At 37.8% G+C, this 22,104-nt stretch overlaps 1 long non-coding RNA gene across 2 annotated transcripts in view; it reads left to right on the forward strand.

Annotated features, from left to right (window-relative positions):
* Positions 1 to 16,801, forward strand: part of LOC129491500 (uncharacterized) — a 55,578-nt gene extending 38,777 nt beyond the window's left edge. Inside the window, exons 1-3 of one of the 2 annotated variants that reach the window (XR_008660567.2) lie at positions 12,260 to 12,367; positions 15,979 to 16,196; positions 16,643 to 16,801. This is a non-coding gene — a long non-coding RNA (uncharacterized lncRNA). Of the gene's footprint in view, positions 1 to 12,259; positions 12,368 to 15,978; positions 16,197 to 16,642 lie in introns of those variants that run through there. The other variant, XR_010114138.1, reaches the window with a different exon arrangement.
* Positions 16,802 to 22,104: the final 5,303 nt, after the last annotated feature.

Here is a 22,104-nt window from a genome sequence, read left to right on the forward strand (position 1 = left end):
CCTAGTGTATAATAGCAAGAATTTAAATCAGGAATCTGCCCTCTTCCTGCAGGAAACTTTAGAAATAAATAATGAGGTAGGTGTAGGTGCTTTCAAAAAGGCACAAACACTCCATTTAAAGTGGAAGAAGAAAACAGAGAGCTGCTGGGCATGGGGCAGAGCTGTAAGGGCGCTGGCCAGAGCAGCAGTGAGCAGTAGGCAAAACACTAAGGGATCTCAGTGTGGGAGATCCCAGGAAGCACAAACAAAAATACATTTCCTGATGACAGAGGACAATCCTAAGGTACAAAAACCAAAATGGGAGCTACTGAGAACAGAACTGAGATTATCCAGAAATCTCAGTGAATCAGAGATGCCAAGAAAAGTGACAAGAGGGGCTGGGGAACACAGCTCATGTGAAAAAGTGTTTTGTGAAATATCTGTGAAATAAGCTTCATAGAAATAGCCACCATGAGACCAGAACTGGTGGCAGAAACCCTCCTGGGCCAAGTTAATTTTGGAAAAAGGGGGAGGCCTGTTGAGAAGCCATGTGGAGAAACACCCAGAAGTGTCATACTTTCAGTGAATAGTCTATTTCTCTAGCAGCAGAAGATAGAATCCTTGAAGCTGTAAGTCCTTTTCTGTGCCCCATACATCCCCCATCCCACCTACCATGGAAAACTCCTGCAAATAGCTGGTCAGGAAAAATCTAATACATTTAACTTTGAATCATAAAAGAACAGTGGCACTGAGTCCACACAAAAGTACCATTAAAATGTGTACAAAAGCAATAAAACTTTCCAACAGGAGGAAAGAAGCAGAAAAATATTGCCAAGTTGTTGCTGAAGATTTAGCCAAAGATTGCACCATTAAAATGAGTTATGAAGCAATCACTGCGAGAAAGAAGACCACAAAGCAGAAAAATAACAGCTCAGAGGGAAAATGGTGGCACAATACAGAAATGTGAAACATGAGCTGACCAAACTCAGGAAAAGAGAAGGAAGGTGAAAGAATTGCAGAAATGAAGATTATTGGAAAGATTACTAGGAGAATAGATACTGTGGCTACCAGTAGCCACATGAAGAACAAAGTTGATAGAAATGAGAAATAAATAAGTAAAATATAAATAAAGGAAATATAAATAAAGGGCTAGAAAGATATAGAGGAAAGAGAAGAGGGTAATCAGTAATCAATGTATTCATACTTGGATTTCTTTTTTCTTTCTTTCTTTGTTTTTTTTTTTTTTTTTTTTTTGAGCTGGGGTCTCACCATGTTGCCCAGGCTGGAGCGCAGTGATTATTCACAGGTGCCATCATAGAACACTGCATCCTTGAACTCCTGGACTCAAGCAACCTTCATGCCTAAGCCTCCTGAGTAGCTGGGGCTACAGGTGTGCACCACCACACATGGCTCATATTTGGATTTCTTAAAAGCCCACAACAAAGACAAATATTTTAAAATATAATTCAAGAATTTTTTTTCTGAAAATAGAGAAACTTTGAACCTACATTTTGTCCCAGGGAAAGTTGACTGGAGCAGTCAACTTCATGATGCATTTTAGTAAAGTTGTTGGATTTTAAATATAATGGAAGACTCTCCAGATATGAAATAAAAAAATTAAGTCACTTCTATGAAAACAAAATTCCATATGATCCAGCTAACATCAGACTCCTCTCTCTACCACAATATCCAGTGCCAGAAGACAGTGAAGCGGCACCTAAGAAATACTATAGGTAAAAAGAATCTGAGTCAAGGATTTTCTATCTAGCCAAGCTATCCTTTAGGCATATAACATAAAAATCCACTTATTAAAACTACAGAGAAATAGTTTAAAATGGTAAAATGCAAAGAAAACTTCTTCTCTACTTGAAGAAGGGGTTATCAGAATTTTGCCCAACTAAGAAATAACTGGGGAAAGTTTGGCAAAAAAAAAAAAAAAAAAAAAAAAAATGATAGTAAGCAATGGATATATCTTGCTACACTTAAAATTAAAAAAAAAAAGTGGGGATAAGGGTACAGGAAGAATATGGAAATAAAAGGTGGCTTGATGACATGGAAATAAAACGACTAACAAAATGAAGAGTGGGAGAAGACATGAGAGGCCACATGTAAAGTAAATATGCTTATCGATATGGTTTGGCTATGTCCCCACCCAAATCTCACCTTGAATTGCAATAATCCTCATGTGTCAAGGGCAGGGCCAGGTGAAGATAATTGAATCATGGGGGTGATTTTCCCCATACTGTTCTTGTGGTAGCGAATAAGCCTCATGAGATTGTTTGATAAATGGGAGTTCCCCTGCACAAACCCTCTTGCCTGCCACCATGTAAGACTTGACTTTGCTCCTCACTGGCCTTCTGCCGTGATTGTGAGGCCTCCCTAGCCATGTGGAACTGTAAGTCAATTAAACCTCTTTCCTTTATAAATTACCCAGTCTTGGATATGTCTTTATTAGCAGCATGAGAGCAGACTAATATACTTATGTCTCCTCTTAAATAGCTAGAAGCCAAAAGAGCAGTTAAAGCTGGCAAATCAAATCACATAGAAATATAAGCATATTTAAGAGTACAATGATAACACCTAAGGAAAAATTCCATTGAGTACATTTAAGAGGGAGGTATACTGGGTTGAAAGGGAAATGGATAAAGAATGTAAGAAGATATAAATTGATTTTTGAATGCTCATTTTGGGAAACTAATAGATACAAGCATTTTTATAGTGGAAATCACCAGAAAATGTAAACTTAAAAATATGAGGCATAAACAATTCTTCTAAAGTAAATAGTAAACATAGTGGATGGTATATATTCCTATTTCCTTATATTTGCATAAAGAAAAGCCAGGAAAGGTATACAAAAAATTGATATACATGGTTTCCTGTCGGAAGCCAACAGGCAAACCCAGAGGAAATAGGGCTTGCCTTAAAGTATAACATTCCATTTTTATCTTTTTTTTCCCAAAATGAAAATATTGCCCATAAAAATTTACTTTTATTGTTTAAAATTTTAAAAAACAAAATTTTAATTTTTAAAACTAAAATAATTTCCATTCCAGTTACAAAAAATTTACCAGAAAACTGTCTTTTATCTTGTATCTTCACATTACCATGCTACTTCTGTTCCACATACACTTAGACTTCTTAAAAGAGTAATAAATATTATTTTAATAAAAGCATGAGTAAATTACATCAGATTTCTCCACTTCTTCACCGTCTTCTACTTATCACAGCAGTATTTTCAATTGATTTCCCAAGGTCATCAGTGATCTCATGTGGAAAAAGCTGTAAAAAGTGTATCATTAATATAGCCACTTTTACGTAACAGCCATGTGTAATGCTACAGCTAAAGAAAATATTGGTAAATTGACTAAATTTGGACAATATTAGGGAAGCTTGACACATTTTGTTCTGCATAACAACATTTTGGTCAAAGACTGATCACATATACGATGATGGGTCCATAAAATTATAATGGACCTGAAAAATTCCTATCACTTAGTGATGTCATAACCATCAAAGCACCACGCATTACCTTTCCTATGTTTAGATATGTCTAAAAACACAAATGCTTACCATTGTGTTCCCGCCGCCTAGAGTGTTCATTCAGTACAGCAACATGTTGGACAGATTTGTAGCCTAGGAGCAATAGGCTAATCCATGTAGCCTGGGTGTGCAGTAGACCATACCATCTAGATTAGTAGAAGTACACTCTGTGATGTTCATACAACGACACATTTCTCAGAACACATCCCTGGCGTTAACTGATGCATGACTGTATTAAAGGAAGCCAGAAATGAATCTTTTTTAGTGAGTAGTATTTGCCTCCTAATTTTTTTGTTTCTTATGTTTAAATTTTTGGTAGTTTGTTAAAGTAATGTTGTATTAAATGATTTTGAGTTTTGAAATGGTATTTTAACAACAAAATTACTTTTTTATTCTTTTTTTTTTTTTTTTTTTTTTTTTTTTGAGAAGGAGTCTCGCTCTTTCGCCTAGGCCGGAGTGCAGTGGCGCTACCTTGGCTCACTACAAGCTCCGCCTCCCGGGTTCACGCCATTCTCCTGCCTCAGCCTCCTAAGTAGCTGGGATTACAGGCGCCCGCTACCGTGCCCGGCTAATTTTTTTTGTATTTTTAGTAGAGACGGGGTCTCACCGTGTTAGCCAAGATGGTCTCGATCTCCTGACCTCGTGATCCGCCCGCCTCGGCCTCCCAAAGTGCTGGGATTACAGGCGTGAGCCACCGCGCCCAGCCTATTCTATTATTTTTAAAAGGCTTATGTATGTAATTCGGTGTGTGTTTATCCAAGGCTTCATAAAGTATCCATGCTTCAAGTGTGGCAATTTACACATTATAATTCAGCCACCCCAATTAAATACCACATAGTGTCCATTCATGAAAGCTGCTTAAACCTCCATCCAAGGTTCTCTTCTTATGTCCTCGCCATTCAAAAATCCACCAGTTTTTAAAATGTTTATTGATGAATCAAGTGAAGTTCAATGGCATGTACTAGCTTCCTCTGGTTAAAGCCAACTTCATTTCCCAGGCTGTGTGATAAAAAAGAATATGAAATTGTATTTTGTTTAAGGTGATAAGAGAGCACTAATTTTCATGACAGAATTGAAACTTCGTGTGTTTCAAAAATAAAAAAGTACATATATAAACTGGAAAATGGCCTTTGTTTTCCTTTCACTGCCAGATCTTACTTCATTATGTTAATTCCAGAGCACAGGCAAAAGAAAACTGACTTAAATTGAACAGTAATCTACAGTGAAATTGACTAATCCAGTTACACTTATTCCAGACTCTGTTAAGTGCAAAAAGTAATACCTTAAATTGAAAATAACAAAAGAACGAAGTGTATTTCTAAAGTGCTAATACATTGGGAAGCCAAGGTCTTCTTGCATGAAGTGTGCATGTAGCACAAGGGATGTGTGTGCAAATGGAAATCTTGTAGCCTATTCTTATAACAACTTGTATGAAATGCTGTCAGAATTCAGAAGAGTAATCTTTAACTCAGGCACCTCAAAGAATCATTTTTATCTGGCAAAACCATCGACAAACAAAGAGAGCAAGTAAATAGCAATTAAGAATTTCATTAGAAAAAGGCATGAGAAAGCACAAACATCCACTGTGCTGTGTTGAACTTCAGGTTTCTGTTGTCAGATACCGCACATCCATATATTCCTGACTCTTACCCTACGGTAGCTTCTGGCATGACAGGTTGTCTTCCTAGGTATTGTACCAAATATCAATGAGAAAAACATTCTCAAAAGTACTATCACCTATCTAAGAAGGAAGGAAATACAAATACAGATACATATATATATACATTCACACACACATATCTGTTCATACATACATTTTTATGTATCTGCTTATATTGGTAAGGTTGCCTAGATCAGAATAAAGTAAAATGAAAAACATTTTAACCTAAAATTATTTGAATATATCTTGTTTTATAAATCAGATTTTTAAATCATGCACGTATATAATTATAAAACAAAATTAAATTTTTAAAAATGTTCCTAGAAATAAAAAAAGAACTAAATAGTGATAATTTTATAATTCAATTTTTAACATAATCCCCAGACAGTAAATATTTCAAGGGACTTTAATACCTATTAACTCAGCTGCACATCCATAGCAGAATAGATCCTAAGGGGAACAAAAAACTGTAAAACAAAAAACTGTAGCTGAGCTCACTAATCATACCATTGTTGTAATGTATTATTATTATGAGGCTGTTGTGTGTCTGGTGTGAAACAAAGCAAATGAAGAATTGCATTGGTGTTATTTAGAACTAAGATTTGGGGCATGGAATAAAAGAAATACTGATGTAAGATCTATGATGTTAAGTAATATCTTTGTAGTCCTGATTTCTAATGGGAAGTGCCAGTATAAATTCATAATTCATTTTATTTTTTAAAAATGTATATCTTCTGGCTCTGTCAGAAAGGCCTAATGACTGTGAGTGACCAAGTAGTAGAAAACTTCCCCAGTGCCCAGTTTAGTCTTGACATGCCAACATGAACAGAAAAAGAACCAGGGTTCCTTGAGAAAGTAGCTGTTACCAGCCTAGAAAATATCTTGGGTGATTTCCAAAATAATCAAAGAAAGGGTATCTAGGAAAGTGGGTGGGGTCATAAGGAAACAAGACGAGCATTTCTATACCAGAAAATAAGGAAACACTCTGAGAAGACTACCCTGTGTCAAAACAACCTGGGCGCTGGTGGCTCACGCCTGTAATCCTAGCACTTTGGGAGGCCGAGGCAGGTGGATCACTTGAGGTCAGGAGTTCAAGACCAGCCTGGTCAATATGGCAAAACCCCATCTCTACTAAAAATACAAAAATTAGCCAGGTGTGGTGGCATGCACCTGTAATCTCAGCTACTCAGGAGGCTGAGGCAGGAGAATCACTTGAATCCAGGAGGTGGAGGTTGCAGTGATCTGAGATCACACCGCTGCACTCCAGCCTGGGGAACAGAGCGAGACTCTGTCTAAAAAAAAAAAAAGAACGTGGGCATCAACTTGAACAGGTACTCGGTTACTCAGTTCAGATACTCAAAATAGGTTGAAAATGAGACAATGTGAGCACAAATAAGGACAACAACTGTGTGCATTGAAAAATTTTAAACTATTTAAATTTAGGAGTTCATGATACACACACACAAAATCAGTCATCACCTTTGGACTATATTAAGACTAACTCATTATTTTGAAAATTCAAATATAAAAGAAAATAACCAAGCATTTAACCTCTAAGAACTATACCTTGGAGCAACCAGATATTTCATGAAGGCAAATTTCTCTTTACAGAAGTATTCACACTAACAATGGAAAAAAAAGAATGATAGAATTAGTGTATTACCCTTCTGTAACCTCTAATGAATTAATGCATCTGCTCAGTGATTTTCAGTCACAACTACTATCACAATGAGAAAATGGAAACTGGAAATTATATGCGTCTTGTTGGAAGAACATACCACTACCAACAAAATCATCTGGCAAGAAAAAAATTAAACTTAAATATGATAATTACCAATGTGCATGAAACACAGAAACTAACAAAACACGTTAAACAACATCATGGAGAGGAACTCCACTATACGGTCTGACAAATTCTACGGAAAAACAAAGACTAGATTCTATAACAATAACCAAAAAACGCAAGAAAAAAGGAGAATGGTAGGTAAATCTATAGGAGACACTTAAGAGACTTATTAATCAGCACAATTCCAGTTCATGGACCTTCTTTGGACCCCAATTCAATAAACAAATAATATAGACTATGGGAAAAGTGAGTGATGTGTCAGATGCTGACTGTGCCTCCTGAAAATTCCTCAGCCTATACCAGTGGTCAGAGGCAAACAGTTCTTGGGCCTGCCAGAGTCTCCTGAGTCTTTATGTCTGAGGGCATTTTCTGGCCCTAGGAACAGAGTAGAAGACTCAGTGAGGTAGCTCTCAACCTCACTGCAACCTGTGAGGTGCAACAATCAGAGGATATTTCCAGTTTCCTTGAACTTCTAATATGTGTTCTATACAATGTCTCCAGTGATCTCCAGTGGAATTCAGTACCACTTCTGCACAACGGAACTTCTCCTTTGCACACCTCTTTGTTGACTTTCATTTCTCCACTGGCTTACTTTCTTCCACTCTTAAAGTGCTTCTTTGTATCACCTCCCAAGGTATGATATAATGACATTCAAACCTTCATTGTAGATAGAGTCTGCTTTTATGGGGATCCAAGGGTAAAACACTGGGAATTTTACAATAATAAACTTGCATTTTCTGGAGTGTGATCATGATGTTGATGTTATGTTTTAAAAGGGGCTTCTTTGAGAAATGATTTCTAAAACATTTAGAGATAAAATTTAAGATATCTGAAATTTATTTCAATGAAATTTATTAAAGGGTTGCTGAAAAAGTAGGTGGAGTTACGGAGGTGCAAGATTAGCACTAATTTGACAATTGGTGAAGTTATGTGGTAGGTACATGGATGTTCATTATACTATTATCTCTACTTTTATGTATGTTAATATTGTCAGTCAGAAAAATGTCAGTACCTCTGGAAGGATGCCAAGATATTAGTAATACCGGTTGCTTCATACTAGGAGAACTAGAAGGTCAAAAGACATGGTGGAAGAGAAATTTGTACTGTACAATTTTTTAAAATCGTTTCAACTTTAACTAAGAGAAAGTGTTACATTTTTAAAAAATAGAAAAGAATTTATGTAATAATAATAATAAATTTACAGGGTTTGGAAAGGAACATGAAAAGCAGTAGAATTGATCGTGTCCGTTTCCTGCTTAGAATTCTTTAAATATAGCCTGTTGTTCTAAGGATAAAGATCAAAACCTTTAAAACATTCTAAAAGTCCCTTCAGTATCTGGTTCACATTGACCTCTCAAGTCTTGTTTCTTTATAACTTGGCTCAATATGCTCCAAACACAGTGTGTTTGTTGTGTTGTGTATTATTTTGTTTTGTGGTCAAGCTCTTCCTCCTCAAAGCCTTTGCACAAGCAATTCCCTCTTCCTTAGGGAGTTAGAATTCCCATTCCTTAGGAAGATATTTTCTAATTTCATACTAAGTCCTCATTTTATATACAATCACAGTACCCAATTTCAGTGATTATCATAACTGTGAATTCATTATTTTTATATAATAATATGCATAGCAGCTATAATCTTAGCCTGCAAACACAGCTGTATAAGAACTATGTCTTTCTACATGGGAGGCTGAGGCAGGAGGATTGCTTAAGCCCAGGAGTTTGAGACCAGCTTGCACAATGTAATGAGATCCTGGCTCTAAAAAACATGGAAAAAAAATAGTAGCCAGGAATAGTGGTGTGCACCTGTTCTCCCAGCTACTTAGGAGGCTAAGGTGGTAGAATTGCTTGAGTCCTGGAGTTTGAGGCTTCAGTGAGCTATGACTGAGCCAGTGTACTCCAACCTGGGCAACAGAACAAGATTCTATTTCTAAAAGAAAAAGAAAGAGAGAGAGAGAGACATAGCTTTATGTAATATCCCTTTCTCTGTTGCTAGAACTTTATCTTAATAAGAATAGGTACTCTGTCTATGCTGTTCACTTTGGAAGTTTCAACATGTGATAGTTACTCACTCCATATTTATTAGATAGAAAATAATGGATGTATCACGGGATACTTAGGGTGTTACTTTACCAGCCAGAAACCTCTGTGACCAGCAGTACCTCTGCTTGAGTTTTTTTCATGCCCACCGGGCTTATTCTATCCACTCAGTCTGGCAGGCAGTGCTTGGCTGTCACTACTGGCTCTGATCCCACACCTGCCAAGGGCGAGCCAAGTGTGGAGTGGTGAGGGGTGTGTGAATGAGCGAGCATGGGGTCCAGCCACTGTGCACAGCCAGGCACGTGGGCTGCTGCAGTGGGGCAGGCAGCTCCATGCACTGCACAGACACCAGCTCCGTCCAAGGCTGTGGCTGGATCAGATGTACTACAAGCGGCTTCCTCAGTGAGCACTTGCATCTAGACAAGGGGAATGCAGTGGCACCCGGAAGCATGGAGACACCAGGAACCACAGAGCTCCAAAGAGGGTGTCACAGCCCTGGATCTGGAAGCCTCTAGGTCTGGGATCCCTGAAGGGCCACAGCTCTTCAGTCCTTCTTGTCGCCTGCAACATGATAACAGGATAGGGATGTGTTTTGACCCTGTTTGTGTTACAGCTCTTTCAGTCCCACCATTTGGTGGGTCCTGAGTTCTTGTTCCACGTCCAGAAAGAATGAGGTATGTGGACAACTGGAGGATGAGCAAAGTGGAGAAGAGCTTCATTGAGCAACAGAACAGCTCTCAGGAGACTCAAAGTGGGTAGCTCCTTTCCACAGGCAGGTTGCCTTGATGAGTGTCCAGCTCTCAGTGGAGAGGAGACATATAGTGGGTAGCTCTTTTCCACAGGCAGGTCATCTGGAAGAGTGTGTGAGTCTGGCTGAGTCTATGGTTTTTATGGGCTCAGAAGGCAGGAAATGTGTGCTGATTGGTCCATGGCCAGCCATGGGTGGGCCTGGAAAAAGCACCATAAGTTCTCATTCCACTTGGCGACTCAACCTAAAACTGGCAGCCCAGCCCCCAGGCTTCAAGCTCTCCCTGGCTTGAACCTGGGGCTTCACCGGGGACCCACCTCTTCCCATCTGTCTGCTTCTTGCCACCATCAACATGCTGTCCATGGTGTCTAGGTGTTCGTGTTGAGGGGAGCCTACAGCTCTGCCTGGAGCCATGCTCAGCCCATGACCCCACCTCCTTCCCTGAGCTCATCAGTGCTCAAAGTTTCAGAGGGGGCCAAAGCAGTGGTGGGGGCTAGCATGTCAGCACCACCCCAAGCATGCACATGGCTGGCTGGGTTGCGACAGCACTAGGGCTTAGCTTCAACTTTGCTCCAAAATTGGATCGGACACCAGGAGCAGAGAGAGGCCAGCAAGTGGGAACAGGCACTTGCAAGCCTGTGGGTGGAGGGGGGCTTCTTAGGCCCCCAAGATTACAGGGATCTGGAACTGTGGCTGGGAGGCTGCAGCTGTGCCCAGCAGTGTGGGGCTCCCGCCCAACCAACTTGGTAGGGGGCGGGGTTCCCACCTGTTCCTGGCCCCTGCCAGCTCCTGTGAGTGTTCAGCCCCAGCTGTGCCTCCCCTGCGGCAGCTGGTGTCCTTGCAGCAGCTGCTGCAGATGGGCCACAGCTGTCATTGGATAGATGGATGGATGGATGGATGGATGGATGGATGGATGGATGGATGGAGAGATTGATGGAACTATTGAATAATAAACAAGTAAATGAATGGATAAACAGAACCCTTCAAATTCTGATAATCGCTTTTGTTGCCCAATGATTTTATTTAATGTAAACCAGATCTTTGTATTTAATGTTTATAAGCCAAATGAAAGCCTTAGTTTTACTGTATTCATAAGAAGAAAGGAGGAATACTCAAACTGAAGCAGATGACTCTAACTGAAGCCACCCATTCCCAAGTATCTTAATAAAAGTCACTGACACTCCTGCTGAACATCTCAATACAGTAGGCACTGTGGAAGAGATTCTATCTATCTTCTCCATGACAATAGAGGAATGTTCAAGTTTGTTAACATGAGTGCCAGTAAGTAATAACGTGTCTAAGTGGCTTATAAATATCAAGGGTATTTAAAATCTAAGTTAGTCTGTACTTTAAATCAGGATAAAGTTAAAATAAATGTTGTAAAAAAAACAAAAAATAAATGTTGAAGTCATTCTTGGACAAGAAAATTTGTCACAAAAGGCGAAATGTAGACTATGGAATATACAGAAGACGGCCATGCCAATTGTGGTTTTTCAGCGGACTTCATTCAACAAATTAGTTCTTCTGGCTCATTACATAACATGTCTTCAGGATCAGCTAGCCTCTGGAAACATTCACTTCTCTGAGTCAAAGAGGAGATCTTCATTTAATTCCCCTCCTGCTTCTTGTTGTTAGTGCATTCATTCTGTACTCATTCAACACTGTATCATATTGCCAGGAACTCAGGCAATCCAGGTAGCTTATTTGAACTAACCTGGCTTTCAGAGGAAATATGTGTTCATACAAGGGAAAGATTGTAGGCACATAGATTTCCTCTGAAATCTTGTACCTGGAAGGAGGCAATTTTAGAACAAATAAAAATAGGTAGGTATAGGCTTCAGATCTGTATTTTTTGTGTGTGATCATAGACACCCACATTGCATATGTGCATCATTTCTTTTTTAAATTGTCATGCAAGATCAGGCCCATCTCACCAGGCAGGGTTAATTAAGAGAAGAAAAGTGACACGCTTCCCACTCTCATTATTCCACAATAAAGCATGCTGGGCATAAACAATTAAGTGGGTTGGTAATCCTGAGGAGGGTCTCCCTCTTGTATTGCCTTCTTCTTTACAGAGCAAGCAACATTATTACTGAGAAGACACACAAACATCTTGAACTCCAGGCAGAATAGATTTGGGTGCCAGCAGTTTGTAGGGATTGCTTGGAAATGTATGCTGCCCAGAATCTTGGACTCCTGTGAAGTTGCAGTGCTGCTGAAAGGATTTCATGAACGTCATAGGAAGCTGACCTCGGAGGCAGCCTCTCTGGCTTGGAAATAAACTGTCCATCCCTGCCTGCCCAAGCTAGATCCTTGTCCAGACCACCTGAAGGAAGCCTCCAGGGTTATTTTTAAATAATCTGGCTTCTTGTGTCACACGAGGCAACACTAATACACCTGTTCAAATTCACTCTAAATTACCAGGAACATCAAGCACATAAACTCAAAAGTGGGCCTGCCCACACTACCAGTTAAATGAAAAATGTAAGTTGATTGGAAAATATATAATGAGACTCTTCCCAGGCTTTTCCTACCTGTGGATTCAGTTAAAGAAATAGGTAACTGAAAATTATCTAGTTTTTCTCAGGCTTATATAACTCAAGGCCATCTTTTCTCAGTTTAAAAATATATAGCTGGGCACAGTGACTCACGCCTGTAATCCCGGTGCTTTGGGAGGCCAAGGAGGGAAGATCTCTTGAGGCAATAAGTTCAAGACCAACCTGGGCAAGATAGTAAGACCCCATCTCTGAAAAAAAATTAAATCAGCCAGTCATCGTGGCATGTGTCTGTAGTCCTACCTACTTGGGAGACTGAGGTAGGAGGATTGTTTCAGCCCAGGAGTTTGAGGCTACAGTGGGCTATGATCATAGCACTGCACTCTAGCCTGGATATGGGATGAGATCCTGTCTTTAAAAAATAGTTTCAAAACAATTTTTTAAATATGCATATTTGTCTGGCCATGAAATAACCATCACTTCTATATGGAGAAAAAAGGAGCCATGTGCTCAAAAATAAAGGAAGATCTTCAAATAAAGCACACCAACATGGAATAATGAAGAGAAACCTGTTACGTGCTGCTAGCAGGAGGATCAGTCAGAAAATAAGACTGTCCTACCTTCAGATAGTTAGAAGTATTATATAATAAAAATACAGACAGGTCAGGTGAAAGGTGGAGCATGGAAAAAGGCATGCATTGTATGAAACAAGATAAATGTTTCACCATTAATTCAAAGTAGGCAGTATAATGACTTGCAGCTTAGGGTCAGCAAGGTAAATGGGTGCTTTACACTGGGAGCTTGTCACTCTTTCTCCTGTTGGTGTTGCAAAAGAGGCAGCTCTTGATCATGTAGGAGTTTCAGACAAAAATTTTATCCCTTTACAGAGGCAAAATTGTCACAAAAATTATAAAAGCATGAGCATTTTGATCATTGTCTGTGATACTATTTACACTGGAGGGAAAAGCCTTTTACCTTCCAGACAAAGTCTTTGTGAAAAGTTCTTGATGGTACAAGATATATGCTCATGAAAGCTATTTCTTTTCATATGGATTTAATATAATTTTTTGCAGTATAGCAGGTGCAAATTGATTCCCATTTACCAGCTGTATTTTGTTTTAAAAAAGAAAAAACCTTTCTGATGAGACTGAATATGTTAATTCCCTTCTTAGCTAGTTGCAATGATTCACAGAATCATTCCTTCTCATTTTCCTATGGCACTAAACCATATACCTGACTCAGCTACCAAAATCAGTTGATTCATCAAGCTGAACTCCACTTTAAGAGACTATAAATGATGAAAGAAGTTGTCCATCGTTTTACAATGTATCTTCAAAGTATCTAACCCCAGAATCTGTGTTTATGGTTTCACTAATATTTTGATGTCTATAGTCATCCACTCTTACTTATTTATTCAAATAAGATTCTTATGCATAAAATGTAGCCTTTTAAAAATTATATAACCTTCAAGTTACCAAATGTTCAATTCTTCAAGTTTCTGCTAAGATTAAACCATGCTTGCTTGGGTTACAGGGTGTCAAATTATGTGTGGTTTAACTCCTTGCCTTTTGCTTAGTTGTTCAGGAAGCAACAGTGGTGTGAGATTGGTGTTTGAAAATTAAGAGTTGCACAGTGTCTTTTGTTAATTGAATTCTATTCACCTCCATTATACAATAGAGTCAGCATAGTTGTTACCATATTTTAGAGTCTTCAAAATTATACCACTCACATATACAAGGTATATTTTCTGTGGCTATAACCTGTAACCAAAGCATTAACAGGAAGCTGTTAACTGAATTAAAACAAGGCCCAATCACTCCCACATCACTACAAATACTAGTTGGAGAATATCCCCACAATAGGCAAAAGGCACATCTTTTTAGCAGCGATGTCACCGTTCAGCTCAGTTCAAGTCTCCACCATATGTGGATCTTTTATCATTTTGACAAGTTTTTCACCAGCATTTGTGACTGTTCACCAGAGAGTCATGCACACTCGTGAATTACAGTATTTTGTCAGAGCTTTGCCCTCATGTCTTATTTAGATCATAATAATGAGATCATGAAGGGAAATATGCCAAACATATCAGTTGGCACAAATGCAGAAAGTCAGGGCTAAACGATGGTTTGGTTCAGTGTGGACATTTTTATACCTCTTGTTACTCTGAGGTCCTAACTCAAGGCATCACTCCAGTAAGGCAAAGCTTGCCTCTTTCTCCTGTGTCTAAAAGGTGTGGGGAGTCTAGATTTAGTTAGGAGTCTAGATTTAGTTTTCTCTTTCTCTTGTGTGTATGTATATTTCATATATATGGAAAGTTCTTGATGGTATAATATAGATGCTCATGAAAGCTATTTCTTTTAATATACTTACATATAATGAATTTCAGATAGCCAAAGTCAGAAGACTTTTTGTTGAATTGTTTAATTTTGTAACTGAGCACCTTGGAATGTTTTGCATCATTTAATTACGTGCTGGTAATTAAATAACTACACTCAGGGAGGAAAAAATGCCACCAAGCAGATGTCATATACTCAAGGAATGTCATATTTGCTCTACAGATAAAAACAACTGTATTCATTTAAAGTAGAAGATGTATGTTTAGCACAATCTTTCCCATGCTTTTTTTCAAAGACTACATTCTCTATGCCCAACGTGCGTTCCTATTTCATTCCTAAAAGCTTCTTTGAAGTTGTCAATAAATAATCACCTTTTTCCTTATGATGGCATGGTAACTGAAGATCTGAAATAAACAGGTATCTTTCACAATCACCACCCAACCACCTTTCTGTCTCTTAGTTTGTGATTTGCAGTTCACACTTCTCAATAAACAGAATCCTCTTACACAAATACTCATAATATAAAACCTTTGAATTATTTTTAATAGGTGGCTTTGCTCTGACTTGTTTCTCAGTACTTGAAATTCTGCCTTGTTTATATTTATTTTTGAGAGTATGCCTTATTTGTGTCATGGTTATCATAACTCTTAGATGATAGCAACACTGCTTACCTTGCACTAAAATTTTTTTCTTTAAATTGTTAAATTTAAAAAAGTGATTTTCTATATTATAGCAATAGCAATGTTGATATGTAGGAATGGCTGGGCCAAGTTAAATGGTGCGATGCACCATTTTACTTAATCTTTGACAAAATACTTGAGCAATTACCAATCTAACTGCTTTAAGTTGTGAAGTGATAAACACATTCACTTAACACTTACAAAGGATCACACAAGTAGTTCATTGTTGAAATAAAAAGTTAAGCGTATCATTGTATTATAGAGTTCTTTGGTATAAACCAAATTATATTTTACTTTAATGAGTATCCATTGATGCAGGCATATTTTTATATAAGTGATAAGTTATCTTAAGACTGTAGAAAAGGAATCCTCACTCCTTCTTAGAAATTTAGGGATAAAGTTGAAAAACATTCTGCCCTAACATGTTATCGCAAAAGAGTTCACATATATTTTTGATTAGCCATTATAATAAGTCCTTAAAAAGAAAATAGTTCAACTGTGATTGATGAGTTTTGGGCATCTTCAAAACCATTTTATATACACTTTATATGGTAGTGTCGAATACTAGGATTTTTGGATGACTCAGACAACAACAAAGAAAGGAAATCTCTGAATTAAAGGATTTGCTGATATGTTTTCATGTTCCAAAATATTCCAGGTAGAAGATGACCCTGTTGACCAGCCCTGTTTATGTAGAGGAAACATCCTAAAATGAAGAATGGAAATGTATTATGTTATGATAATGCATTAGATTTACTCCTCAAGGTCTTCCTCATCTTCAATTCTATGAATTCAAAACAACTACTGCCTACAGAATGAGGTCCAGAAATCAGAACTCTAACAGACACAAAACACACCACAATGTCACAGTAGCAGGTAAGATTATTTAGCTATTCCTATTATTTCATTGTAATAATTGAGTATTCTTGTCTGTGAGTTTCATAGGGATTGGTATTACAAAGCAGCCAATTCAGTCAAACCAATGAGAATAAATTCTCGCACACACCAAGCTAAAAGACCAGAGTTTGATTAGCAGTGACAAAAATAATATACAGATTTTCCTTGTAGCCATGCCTTAAATTGAATGCCAACTTCTTTCTGTCTGATTTAGTGAAATCATTGTTGTCACATGTCACTTAGTAAGGAGCTAATAGAAATGTTTATAAATAATATGGTTTTTACAAATCTAAAGCAGATTTCAGTTTCTGTGTCCTCAATTCATTTGTTCTAAACCTGACTTAATATTCAGAAATTTCTCTATTACCATGTATTTCTTTATGATCATGATCATTATCAAAATTATCATCATCATATTTTTACAGATAATACAACCATCTCATGAGCACACAGGAAAACAGAGGACGTGTCTGCAAAAGAGTAACTCCCTTTACAGCAATGGAATCAGGACACCTATCACTAAAAGAATGACCATTTATCCAATGACTAAGAAAATTTACCCAATAAAACACCATTTTGCAAATGAGTTCTAGTCAAAGCTCAAATTATGCATCAGACATAATATTTATTATTTTGCACAGGGGGATCACTTCCACAGTTCAGGATTATTGTCAGCGAACTTTTGTGATATGACGTGTCCTGTGAATATTTGTACTTTTTAAATACCTAAATACTTGGCTACATCAAAGCCTGAAGTACCCCTTTGCCCTATCAGGAAAGATGATAGTTGCTTCGTAGGCCTTGTTAGGAATATACTAGTTGCATTAAATATTTTAAAAAATCGGAAAGTTTTTGCCTCAGTGTACTGAGCCATGGGAAAACCATTTAGAAAAAGTGATCATTTAAAAGAAAAAATGTGTCTATTATTCAAATTCATAAATTCATAGATTTTGGGAGCTAGAATCTAATAAATTTTTAACATTATTTGAAATACAGTAATATCACTAATCTTTGACAACCTGGAACATTGTACACATTATTAAAATACAAACTTGAATTATTTTCACTGGATAAGATGCAAGAAGCCATTGTAGAATCTGAAACCAGAAAGCAAAATTGTAATTGAGACCTGGAAAGATCTACCCCACAAAGAGTAGCACAGAGGAGAGCAGGGAGAGACTATGGGAAAAATTATGAACTAATTTGGGAGCAAAATCATGCCAGCAAAACTAGTTGGATAGTCTATGAAAACAAGAATTCAAGAGACATCCATAAATAATTCTGCATCTTTTATTTAAAATCTAAAAGGAAATTTTTATTCAAAGTAAAAAATACAGAAATTTAAAGATGTATAAAATTAAAAGTTTTATATAGGATAATGATTAAGAATATGAGCCCTGAAGTCAAAGAAATAACTTACTATTATTTAAACCACTAGTGGGTTTTTAACTTTCAGTACTAAATTTAAATTTGTAGAAATTCAATTTAGTCCTTTTCATTTTATTTTTTGAGACAGGGCCTCTGTTGCCCAGGCTGGACTACAGTGGTGTGATCACAGTTCACTGTAGCCTCAACCTCTTAGGCTCAGATGATCTTACCCCCTCAGCCTTCCTCAGAGGGCCAGGACCACACGCACGCACCACCAGGCTCAGCTAATTTTTGTATTTTTTGTCAAATGGGGTTTCGCCACGTTGTCCAGGCTTGTCTCAAAATCCTGAGCTCAAGCAATTTGCCTACCTCAGCCTCCCAAAGTGCTGGGACTACAGGTGGGAGCCACCACCAAGCCTCTTTTCTTTATTGGTATCTTCAATTTTTTTTAGCAATATTTTGTAATTTTGAGTGCACAAATCTTTCACCTCCTTAGTTAACATTATTCCTAGGTATTTTATTCCTTCTGAAGCTATTCTAAATTCTTTTATTAATTTCTCTTTTTACTTTTCATTTTTAGTGTATAGAAACATCACTGATTTTTGTGTGTTGGTTTTTTATCTTGCAAATTTGCTGAATTTGTTTGTTAGTTATAAAGGTTTTTTGGGAGTCTTTAGGATTTTCCACGTACTAGATCACGTTATCTGTGAAAACTGATAATTTACTTCTTCCTTTCCAATTTGGCTACATTTTTAATTTTTCATGCCTAATTGCTTAGAAATTCTGATACTATGTTGAATTGAAGTAATGAAAATTAGCATCCTCGTCTTGTTTGTGATTTGGTGGGAAAAGCTTTCAGTTTTTCACCATTCATTGCATGTGATGTTAGCTGTGAGTGTTTCATTATAATGAGGTGGTTCCTTCTATTACTAGTTTGTTGAGTGTCTTTATCACAAAATGATGTTAAATTTTGTCAAATGACTTTTCTGCATTAATTGAGATGATCACCTTTTGCCCCTTTATTCTGTTAATCACATTTTGTATATGATGAACTATCCTTGCATAACAGGAATAAATTCCACTTGGTAAAGGTACATGATCTATTTAATATACCATTGAATTCAAGTTGCTAGTATTTTGTTGAGGATTCTTGAATCAATATTCTTAAGGTATATTGGTCTGCAGTTTTCTTGTAGGATCTTTGGCTTTTGTATCAGGTTAATGATGGGCTCAGGGACTGAGTTAGGAAGTATTTCCTCTTTACTTTGTTTGGTGGTGTTGGAGAAGTATTGGTCCTAATTCTTTAAATATTTCATAAAATGTACCCATGAAGATACATAGTCCTGGGCTTTTCTTTGTTGGGAAGTTTTAGATTTCTGGGTCAATCTTCTTACTAGTTACAGGTCTATTCAGATTTTCTATTTCTATGTAATTGAGTCACAGTAACTTGTGTTTCTAAGAATTTGTCCATTTAATCTAGGTTGTTTAATTTGTTAGCATACAATTGTTCATAGTATTCTCTTGTAATTTTTTTTTAATTTCTGTAACATTGGTAATAATGTTTTAACTTTTATTTCTGTTTTTAGTTGAGTCTTCTCTTTTTTCCTTAGTCAATACAGCTAAAAGTTTGTCAATTTTGTTGATCTTTCTAAATAACCAGCTCTTGGTTTTACTGATATTTTCTCCGTTGTTTGTCTATTGTTTATGTTGTTTAGCTATCATTATTAGTGATACAACTATAAATTTCCCTTTCAGCAGTGTTTTTGCTTCATCTCTGAAGTTTTGGTACATTGTGTTTTTATTTATCTCAAGATATTTTCCAATTTTACTTGTGATTTTTTTCCTTAATATATTGTTTGTTTAGGAGTGAGTTGTTCAATTTCCACATATTCGGAATGTTTTAGTTTTACTTCCACTATTAATTTTTGATTTTATTCTGTTGTAATTTAAAATGATACTTGGTGTGATTTCAATATTTTTACATTTACTAAACTTGTTTTGTGGCTTAGCATATCACTTTTCCTGGAGAATATTCCATGTTCACTTGAGAAAAATGTGTACTCTGCTGTTGCTGGGTGGAGTGTTCTGTATGTCTTTTACATCCAGTTGGTCTGTAGTGTTGTATAAGGCGTCTATTTTTTTTAAATTCATCTTCTATCTGGTTGTCCCTTTGTTACGGGATCTTTGGGGTGTTGCTTATCTGGCCAGAAAACTCTGTAGCCATTGGCATGTTTGCCCGAGTCTTGCTCAGGCCCGCTGGACTCATTCCACCCACTCAGCCTGGCAGGCTGTGCTCAGTTCAGGCCACTGGCCTGAATCCCACACCTGCCAAGGGAGACTGCGTGGAGTGGTGAGGGGTTTATGTGTGAGCCTGGGGTCTGCCCACTGTGCAGTCAGACATGCCGGTTGCTGCAGCAGGGTAGGAAGCTCCAGGTCATACCCGGGCGCAGGCTGTCTATAAGGCTGCAGCTGGACCAGACACACTGCAAGCACTTCCACAGCTGGCACTGGGGAACACAGTGGCCCCCAGAAGCTTGGAGACACCAGGAACTGCAGGGCCCCAAAGAGTGGGTCACAGCCCGGGCTAGGGGAGCTCCCACGTCTGGGCTCCCGAAAGGGCCACAGCTCTTCTTTCCTTCCCTTTGCCTGCAACTTGGCGAGCAAGGAGCGTGTCTCAGCCCTGTTTGTGTTACAGCTTTTAGCCTTGCCATTCGTCCCGTCCTGAGTTCTAATCCTGTGACCAGGAAGAATGAGGTATGCAGATAAGTGGAGGGTGAGCAGGATGAAGAGGAGCTTTATTGAGCAATATAACAGCTCAGAAGACACCAAAATTGGGTAGCTCCTTCCTGCAGCCAGGGTGTCCCCACCAGTGTTCAACTCCTAGCAGGGAGGGTAGCTCCTCTTTTCAGGCAGGTCGTCTCAACAAATGTTAGGTTCTCAGCAGAGAAGGTAGCTCCTCTCTCTGCAAAGAGGCACTACTGGCCATGCACAGTGGCTCACGCCTGTATCCCAGCACTTTGGGAGGCTGAGGTGGGCAGATCACAAGGTCAGGAGATCGAGACCACCCTGGCTAACACAGTGAAACCCCATCTCTACTAAAAACACAAAAAATTAGCCGGGCATGGTGGAAGACACCTGTAGTCCCGGGAGGCTGAGGCAGGAGAATGGTGTGAACCTGGGAGGCAGAGCAGCTTGCAGTGAGCCTAGATCGCGCTACTGCACTCCAGCCTGGACGACAGAGCGAGACTCCATCTAAAAAAAAAAAAAAGTGCTACCTTCTTTGCTGAGAGCTGGACACTATCAGTTTTGCAAGTGGCATCTTAAAGTCTCTTACAATTATTCTAGAGCTGTTTCTTCCTTCAATTCTGTCAATGTGGCTTCATATATTTTGGAGCTCTGATGTTTGGTACATATATGTTTATAGTTGCTATATATTCTTGGTGAGATCATCCTTTTATCAATATATAATGTCCTTTGTCTCTTACAACAGTTTTAGACATAATGTCTATTTTGTCTACATCAGTATAGCCACCTCTGCTCTCTTTTAGTTACTCTTTGCATGAAATATCTTTTTCTATTTTAGCATTTTCATGTTATATGTGCCCTTAGATCTAAAGCGAGTGTCTGTATACCACATAATGTTATATTCTATTTTTCTATCCATTCTGCCAATCTATGTCTTTTGGCTGAGAATTTTAATTCATTTACATTTACAGTAATTACTGACAGAGACTTATTTTTGCCATTGTGTTATTTCTTTTTTTGTATATCTTATAACCGTATTGTCCCAACTTTATTTCCAATGAGTTCTTTTTTAATTAGTAGTTTCTACTTCTCAACTGGCACTCAATTTTCTCTTTATTGAGTCAGTTTGCTATATTTTCATTTAAACTTGTAAACATGTTTACTTTACTTCTTTGATTAAGTTTGTAAATGACTTTAAATTCCAACCTCTGAGCTCAATCAGAGTAAGTTTCTATTGACTGTCTTTTTTCTGAGTATAGGTCACACTTTCCTGTTTCTTTGCATGTTTCATAATTTTTTGCTAAGAATTTGATGTTTAAAATAACATATTTTAGCAACATCCTTGGGTTTTCTTTGACTTTTTTTTTTTTACCGTGTTTTGTTTTTAATATCTTGCCTTGAATTAAACTGTGAAATCTGTCCACTGCAGGATGTTTCTGTTCAGTCGTTTTTTCAGTCTGGTTCCCTAGAGTTTGCCCTTATGTCTGCATAGCTATTAGTCAATGATCTGGGAAAAGGTTATACTTAAATACCTTGAAGCCCATAAGTCCTTCATCTGATACAAATACATCTGTCTGTGGTTTAGGTTGCACATTCAAATTTGGTGGCAGTTTGTCTATCTCCCTTGGGTTTTACTTTTTACTGGGTTCTTGCAAGTCTTTTTCTGCTCCTGTATGTAGATTCCTAGTCATCCAGTTATATGTAGAAAACTTATCTCAACACTTTTATGGTTCTCACCATTCCACAATCTCCCATTAATTTCTGGCTGGTTGTC

This window comes from Symphalangus syndactylus, chromosome 10 (genome assembly GCF_028878055.3).
Source record: "Symphalangus syndactylus isolate Jambi chromosome 10, NHGRI_mSymSyn1-v2.1_pri, whole genome shotgun sequence".
In the NCBI taxonomy this organism is placed as follows: Eukaryota; Metazoa; Chordata; class Mammalia; order Primates; family Hylobatidae; genus Symphalangus; species Symphalangus syndactylus.